This window comes from Sapajus apella, unplaced genomic scaffold (assembly GCF_009761245.1).
Source record: "Sapajus apella isolate SASKATOON/1434 unplaced genomic scaffold, GSC_monkey_1.0 scaffold31, whole genome shotgun sequence".
Taxonomy (NCBI): Eukaryota; Metazoa; Chordata; class Mammalia; order Primates; family Cebidae; genus Sapajus; species Sapajus apella.
In genome coordinates this window covers 18,556,586-18,565,115 of record NW_022436971.1, presented here as the reverse complement: position 1 = coordinate 18,565,115, position 8,530 = coordinate 18,556,586, and the positions used below count along the sequence as shown (strand labels likewise).

At 54.7% G+C, this 8,530-nt stretch overlaps 1 protein-coding gene across 5 annotated transcripts in view; it reads left to right on the top strand.

Annotated features, from left to right (window-relative positions):
* Window positions 1-1,277: 1,277 nt before the first annotated feature.
* Window positions 1,278-8,530, top strand: part of RNF144A (ring finger protein 144A) — a 157,591-nt gene continuing 150,338 nt past the window's right edge. For 2 of the 5 annotated variants that reach the window (XM_032294219.1, XM_032294221.1), the window contains exon 1: window positions 1,295-1,522. The gene's annotated coding sequence lies outside the window, so the exon portion shown is untranslated. Of the gene's footprint in view, window positions 1,523-8,530 lie in introns of all 5 variants that reach the window. The other 3 variants (XM_032294216.1, XM_032294220.1, XM_032294218.1) reach the window with 3 other exon arrangements.

The window sequence follows — 8,530 nt, the reverse complement described above, 5'->3', positions numbered from 1 at the left end:
GATTTATTGTATTTTACTACAAAGATGCATGTGTAGCAGAATACAAATTATGCAGAGCTTTGAGTTAGTTAAGAATCACCTGATTTAATTCTTTGGAGAAATGAGACAAATTGTAGCTAAGGACTACAGAGTTCTTTTAGTTTGCCAGTTATATTTAATTTGACCATCTATTTATCTATTTATTTAGGGACAAAGTCTCACTCAGTTGCCCAGGCTGGAGTGCAGTGATGCAAACACAGCTCACTGCAGCCTTGATCTGCTGGGCTCAAGGCAATCCTTCTGCCTTGGCCTCCCAAAATGCTGGGCTTACAGGTGTAAGCCACGGTGCCCGGCCTATTTGATTTCTTTACTCCCTCCCAAGAACTCATACATACTATTGCCACCTCATTTTCCACATAAGGAAATGGAAGCACATGGTCGTTAAGTAACTTGCTTAATGGCTAGTAGGTGGAAGAGCTTGAATTTAGACCATGCAGTGCGGAGGGTATGCCATTAAGGAAAAACGATGATCCAGTGGGGTTTCCACATCATACTGCAGAAAAGAGAATCTATATATTGAAGAAGGTGTTATTTCATGCACAGTCGTAGGTTTTGTTCATATATGCACATCTGACATGTAATTTAACAGTTGTGTGACTTGAAGCTTCTACAAGGAGTGGCAGAAGATACAGGAATTCTATGAGTACCTTCGCAGATAGATCTTAGATTCCAACAAGCTACACAGCTTAAGGAAGAGAAAGAAATTGCTATGCTTGGACCCCAGATGTCCATCCACCTTTGGGGACCACCCGGGGTGCCCTCGCTTCTCCATCCTTCAAGACACGCAGGCAGTGGGGTGAACAGACAGCCTTTCCGTGCGTGGCTTGGCTCAGGAAGGCTCTGGGCTCATCCCACAGCCGCCCCAGCGAGGGTCTGTCTGGGAGGCAGGTGCTGGCTCCGGCAGGGTCTGCGGCCGAGCGGGAAGGGAGCCCAGGGCGCAGCTGCGCAGCTCAACGCCGGTTCGCGCCCCGGTTTGCCCCGGTTTACAGCGTTGGGTTGGGTCACCCCTTCTTTCCTAGCTCGCTGATGTGTGTTCCTCGGTGTGGGAATCAGGGGAGTGTCTTCTGGAGGCCACTGAAGCAGGAGTGGCGTTTCACGTTCGCGTGCCCCGGCGGTCCCCGCGGCCCCGCGTGGTCCCGGAGCCTGGCCTGGGGGCTGCGGGGCGGCTCCGGGCCTCGGGCGGGCGCGGGCGGGCGGCAGGGGGCGCTGTGCGGCGCGGCGGGGGGGGCGGGGCCGAGCCTCCAGCGGGCCCAGCCTCTGTGCGCGTTCGCGCCCCGCCCGCGCCGCCGCCTCTCCCCGCGCGGGCTCTCGGCAGGCGGGAGGCGGCAGGGCGGGCGCTGCCGTGCGGGCCGTGCGGGCTGCGCGGGCGCGGGGAGGCGCGGGCGGCAAACGGCGGGCACCCGGCACCCCGCAGCCGGCACCGGGCGGAGCCGTCGGAGCCGCGCGTCGCGGCGGAGCAGGAGCCCCGGCCGCGCGGGCCCAGGTAGGGTGACGCGCGTCCCCTTTGTGTCGGCAGCGCCCGGGCCGGCCGCGGCGCGGGGAAGGAGGGCGGGACGCGGCTCTGCGGGGCCGGCCTTGGGGCTCGGCGATCGCGGCCGCGCCGGCCCTACTGGGTCCTACCGGGTCGCCTGGGTGGCAGCGGGCGAGGGGGGAGCGTCCCGGGCGGGCACCCGCGGGCTCTGTGCGGAGGACGCCCGCCCCGCCCTGCCCCTGCCCCTGCCCCTGCCCCTGCCCGTGCCTCTGCCCTGCCACTGCCCCTGCCCCTGCCCCTGCCCCTGCTCCAGTCCCTGCCCTGCCTCTCGCCCCAGCTGCCCGCGCCCCAGCGCGGTGGCCACTTTGGGACCTGGCGTCCCTGCCTGCCCTGCGCGCTCGCGGGTCTGCGCTGTGGCGCGGGATCAGGGCGCCCGGGGCCAGGGTCCCGCGGGGGAGCTGGCGGCTGGGGCTTTCTGGATACGGGGCCCCGCCCGCAGGCCCCGGGGCTGGAGTCTCGGCCCCAGACGAGGTCTGGGAAAGGACGGGCGCCCGGGGCTGCCACCGGCGGGGAGGTCGGAACTGGCCGAGGAGGACGCCCCCGTACATCGCCTGCGCGCGGGTCCGCGGCCGCCACTGCCCCCGGTCCCCGCCGCGAGCCCATTCCCGGGGAATCAGCCGCCGCCCAAGCCCCGGAGTTCCCCGCAGGTCTTACCCACCCCAGCTCCCGGCTGCCGCCCCCTGGCCCCCTGCACCTTGCTTGGCTCCTGGCTGTTTTGTCGCCTATGTCAGCGTGGAGGCTTCCTGGTCCCGAGGTGAAGGGATGACTTCCTTACCCTAGCGGTCTTCGTAGGCAGGTCTCAGGATGGCCACTCCAAAAGTTCCTTGTCTTTTTTCTAGCTAATCATAATTTTGAAAATCCACTGAACAAATATCTTGTGCTCGCCTCGTGCAGGGCCAAGGCTGGGTAACAGAGGAGTGATACAAGGCCCTAGGGAACTATCCAGTGGGTCCCTGGCTGCCCTGCGGTGAGAGGGGTCTGGCTGCTGCACTAGGAGGAGACCTGGAAGAAAGCACTTCCGTAGTGGGGCCTGGGAGGTGGAACCGGGACATGCCCCAGTGAATGGGCCCGGGGTTGAGAGCTGAGCCTGGCAGATGGGATGCATTTGTAAATGAAATGCCGGGAAGAAAGTAAGTTGGTATAGATGCCTGTGGAGCTGTGGGAGTCCCCACGAGAGAAGGGAGGGATCAGGGTGGCTTTGCAAGGGAGGGGGTGTCTGAGTCAAAGCTTGCAGGTGGGGCAGGTCCCAGGTGGCAGGATGGGCCTCTGTCCAGAGACAGCTGCCCCAGCAAAGGAAGGGGGAGGGACAAGGTATGTGACACGGTGAACTTTCCCAGGGGATTCACCCCAGTGGCTCCAAAGCAGACAACAGCTTTTTTAATTGTATTCTCTTCTCCAGTACGGAGATTAGGGAACCTCGTTTTTTGCATGTTTCTAGTGCCTTTTACATTTTTGTTTTTATTTTTAAAGACTGCAAAGGAAATGTGACTAGAGAGGTCAGATGAGGATACATGGTGAAGTCTTTGAATTCTAGGCCAAGATTTTGGGTTTGACTCTGTGTCAGTGGGAGCTGTGGATGGTTTTGGAGAAGGAGAGTGATCTGAGCCCTGCTTCAGAGTGATTGCTGCAGTGTTAAGTGGAAGGGAAGGCGTGGTGCAGTGTGCCTACTGTGGCCTTCAGAGTCAGACCTTCACTGGCTCTGGGGTTCCACCTGCATCAGGCAACAAAGGTTGTGCATGGATTGAGGACCTCATGAGAAAATGGGTGCAAATAACCCAATTTTAATGGGATGGAAATTTTCCAGACCCAGCGCAATTTGAGTTTTGCATGAGGCCCCAATTCTAATGTCAGCAACTCTGGAAGGGGAGCTTATGAAGGGCAAACTTAAATGCATGACGAGGGCACCCCCAGGTCATCTGTGCAGTGAGGATTTGGAAACTCAAAGAGCATTGTACAATGTATATATTTTATAAATAGATACCAGTGCCCTCAGCTTGCTAGTTGGTAATCCCTGTATCCAGACTGTTACTAGAGTAAGTCATGTCTCCTGGGGATTCAGTGTGGTTTGGGACTTTGAAGGAACCTCACACTGCTCATCTGAAGTGGCTGAGGTTTAGAGGCAGACGTATCACTCTGGCAGGCAGCAGCAGCAGGGCCAGGAGCTACAAGCCACGTTGCCTGCTTCAGAACATTTTCCCCTGTGGTCCAGCATGTGGCCGCACTCTCTGCTTTTGTTCATATTTCTCTGCCACCCCTGGAAGCCTTTCCCTCTGAGGGTAGAGATGGGTAGAGAGTCCGCCCTTGGAGACTGAGAATCACAGAAGCAGGTGGGCCAGCACCCATCTGCCAGTACGACCCCCTCATCGTAACCATGGGAACCTTGTAGGTTGGAGAGGAGGGGTCAGGTAGCCAGGCCACAGGAAGGGCTGTGGCTGGTCCAGCCCTGCCATCAGCTTTTCTGGTTCTGTCTGCTGTCCCCTTTTCCCACACCTCACTTACAATGGAGGATGGAGTTGTGCTCACTGCCTGCGTGTTGGGTGGTCTGGAACCACTCAAGATGGTATTGGGCCCTCAGGCGCTCCCAGGGCACTCGGCCAAGCAAGGAACCCCTGGCTTCCCAGGATGTGGGATCTCAGAGGCAGCCCAGAGGTGGGGAATGGAATGGAATGCTGCTAAGGAAGAGGGACTCTCCCTATTTTCTCTGGGGAATTTCTTAACTTTGAGATCCAAAAATGAGGTTGATGGTGCCTTTCTTTTCTTTAAGAAATAATAATTCCCAAGACCAACCTCCTTTCTCCATTGTTTCTGCATTACTGAAACACATGAATACTCTTTCTTAATTAGATGAAGAAATTAAATGGAAGTCTCCGCTTACATACCTGCTGGGTAGTGGGGCTGAAGGATAAAGCTTTTTACAATTTCCTGACCCAGCCGTTTGGCCCTAAGCTAGCGTCTTAACCTCCCTGGATGACCTCAGTTTTTTGAGGATAAAGCTGAGACATTGGCCTAAATGTTTTCCAAGATCCAGACATAAAAATGTACTGTTTGATCATATTTTTTTTCCCAGGAGAATCAATATTGCAGGGCAACTCACCAAGCACAAACATTTGTAAGGGTTTTTTTTTTTTTAATTTTTTTTTTAAAGAGAAAATATTTTAACTTTCAAAAAAGTAGCTTTTTTTCCCAAGGTGAAATATTGAGAAATGAAGCTTTGAGGAGGGTGGCTTATTGCTGATAAGAGCCTTCACCTTGCTCTTCTCCACAAATAATCCAAGACCTGAATTTAAAAGTGCTTGGTTTCTGGATGTTCTGTAGAGCTGGAAGATGGGCTTTCTCTAAGGAGCAGGCATGTAAGCTGGATGCCATGTTCCAGACAATAAAGTTCCTTGATGGCACGAAATGTGCCCCCCGGTATTTTATCATGTCAGGTGTGCTTGGCACTAGAGGCGGAGGAGGCGGTGGTTAATACTCACTATGCATTTGTCTGATCTTCAGGACTTTGCTTGGATTGTGGATGCAGTTCTCACACAGCCCCGCAGCACAGACATATGTGGCTGTCCCCAGCTGACAGAGGAGGAGAGTGAAGCAGGGAGCAGGGATGTTATCCAAGGTCACACACACGTCGTCAATTTTGAAGCCTGACTTTGAATCCAGAGACCTGCAGATAATGATAGATCCCATGACCTTGAGGAGGCTACAGTCTGGGGAGCAGAAAGCTCAAACATTAACAGACAGTTTGAACAGTAGGGTCAGGGCAGCAGGGGAGGTCCGGGCAGAGTGCAGTGGGACCCATGGGAGGGTGCCTGGATCAGCCCTGGTGGCAGGGAGTCTGCTGCTTGCTTGGGGTGATGATACTGGTCTGGGATGGGAGGATGAGTCAGAGTTAGCTAGGCAAATTAGATGGTCAAGGTCACATTTGGGGCCTGGGAACAGTCAGAAACAGCCTGGGGTGGACAGGGAACTTAGGACCAGCACATCGGACTGAGCTCCCCAGCTGGCCCATTTGTGGCTGGTGGTCTCTGAGCTGTTTGGACCCGGATTTCCATGTGTGACGTAGCCGCTTTCATTACTGACATCTCCTAGAGGGTCCTGTGGGCACATTTTCATTTTCACTGTTTTGTTTTGGAGCCTCTTTCTCTATTCCCTTGCATGCTCCTGCAGTTCTACCTACTGGGAGAGTGAGTTGAGGGAAAGATCAGGGGAACCACCCATCGCAACCATTGCTTTTACAGTCAGCCACCTTGCTCTCATGGCTTCTGGGTGACCCAGCGTCGCGTGGGGCCAGTGACTGTGAACCTCCGAACTAGACATGAGCCCAGCACAAGTGCTGGATGTAGCAGTGCAGGCTCGGGGGGCTTCTGCCTATGGGAGCTATGGGAACAAAGGCGTGGGGTTCCAAGTCCTGAAAATGGGTGTTGGCAGAGTCTCTTTCTTGATTAAACGGGCTTTTGTGTCTGTCCCAGGACTGTGCACTTACCTTACAACTGCGTGTTGCTGGGAATACTTTCTAGGTTTCCAGAGAACTGCTTTTCGGGTAGTCCTTTGGGCCAGGCGTGTTTATTGTTGGATGTGTGGCATGGCAAGGTCCTCTGGAGGGTGAGGGAGTGCAGAATGCTACCAGTGAGACTGCCTCCACTAGCCATGCAGAGGGCACCCACTTTGTCACAGTGCATCTCGGAATCCAGGGTGTGCCACCTGGCTGGGAACCTGGTGGGTTGCAGGAGCCCTCTGTGCACCCTCTGTCACTGAGCAGTCCGCACCTCGTCTGCAAGCTTTCCAGCATTCTAGAGTGAACTCTCGGATGTCTGCACCCCCTGCTGGCCCCTGCTGCTGCCTCTCCAGTGAAGGCAACCCATATCCTCTGAAGGAAAGGGGGCTGCCAGGGAGACAGCAGACCTTCTCCCATCCCTATTCTGCTTCTGGGTGTTCGGTAGTGTTCCCCTACACAGAAATACTCAGATATCTGCATTGGGGGACTTTCTCCTCAAGTTCAAACATTCACTGAAATAGACATGTGCTGGAATCAATGCACACATTTTTTTAACTTTCTTTGACAGCTTGTGTTAAGCCTGTAGGTGTCTTAACACTTCTCTATTCAGAGACCTCCAGCAACTCTAGTTGCTTAAGTCACCTCTCAGCCCGCGGCTGAGAGTTCAAGCCTCTTCCTGCCTTAGCTGGAAGCCTCTTCCTGCCTTGGCCTGTCTTTCCAGGGCTGGTCTCAGCAGCTGCTGACTTGTGCCCTGGGTTGCTCTCCCACCATCCACGTGCCAGCTTCCTAATCATCCTCAAAGGCTCATCGCAAATGCTGCCTTTCCTTCTAGCTGTCAAATTACCTATGTGGGTGAGTGTGGAGATGCTCTCCTCTGACACTGGCCTTAGATCGAGCCATATGGAGCAAAAGGGGACAGACTTAAAGCCCCAGGGCCCAGTGAGGTCCTGCAGGCCCAGGTGCCCGTGTTCTCTCTCCTCTTCCCAGGCAGAAATGTTTTCCCCACCAGGTGCTTCCATAGCAACTTTTTTTTTCAGAACTATAGTTGCATTTAAAACTGTCTAAACTAATTTTAGTGACTTATGTAACCGTCTTATTTCCTCTGCTAAATTATAAGCTCACACAGGTAGCAACTTACTCATCGTTACATTCTCTCAGTGCCTATCGTGCTCTTTCTGAATGGATTTTTGTTAAGTGATCGACTACATGAGAGAGAAACCTGGTTTAAGAGGGAAGCCTGCAGCAGATTATGAATGAAGAAATGGAATTAGAGTTTAACTTCCGTACTCCGCCATGATCTCAGCAAATCAGGTTCTCTCTTTAGATCAGGTCACAGAACAGTACATCGCAGGACTGTGAGAGGTTGGGTGGGAGTATTTGCTTGGGTTTAAGAGTGAGGGTGGCAGAGTGTAGCCCGGTGGCCTGGAATGCAGAGAGCGAATCCTGGGTACTGTGGTTGTGTAGATAACACGTATGTGAGATCCAGTGCAACAGCTGGCGAGCCTTCCATGGCCGTGTTGCTGGGGATCCTGGGGCCCGAGGCCCTCCGTGATGCACGGGAAGTGTGTGACATGGCGCTTGCCTGTGATGTTCCTCTTCCAGCGAAGGGAGATGAATAACGCAGGACAGTTAGGACCAAGCACCAGAATGTGCTCCTCTGAGCGTGTGTCCTGTGAGTCTGGTGAGGAGGCGATTGTGGAAACTGGATTGAGCATAGGTGGGCTTTGGAATGCTGGGGCGATTAGTGAAGGGGGCACTCTGAGCTGGCACAGAGAGGGGCAAAGACCCAGGTGGGGCAGGGTTTGCTCTGGAGGATGTTGAGGAGACAGGGCTGTAGAGGAGGGCCCTCCGTCTCCCTTCTGAGCACAGGACTCTCATGAAAGGCTGGCATGCTTTCGCTAGTGCCTTGGAAGCGCTTGCCAGGTAGGGCCGAAGGGCCAGCGATGCCTGTGGTTCCTTCCGTATAGGAGTTGAACTGCAGCTGTGAAGCGTGCTGTGCTGCGGGGAGCCATTCTTCGTGTTCGCTGTGTTCCCTGTCTCTGAGGAGCCCGTTTTCTGTACCTTCCGTGCCCTTGGTCTGTGGTGCCAGTTGTGCACTCACAAGCATGACACAGGCGGTGTGCCCTGAGGGAGCCTTTGATTTGGGAAGGGTGAGGGCTTGCAGAGACCTTGGGCTGGCTCTTTGTTCTGTGACGGATGGAGAATGTTGGGAAGCACTTGGATCCGCCTGTGAGTTTTCTGGCAGCCCTGATTGCTGCGTGGCGCGTCGTGGTAGATATGCACTGGAGCATTGTAGTCTAGGGCAGCGGCATCCAGAGAGCTTCCAGGAGACTTTCTGAGTTGGCACCTTAGATCTGAACTCTCTTGACTAAAACGTGTGCATTTCCTCCTAATCACTTGGCAGAAGGAGGAGGGTTGTAATCCCTAGTGTGGACAGGATAGGGCTGGATCCGTGCTCACAGGTCTCACTC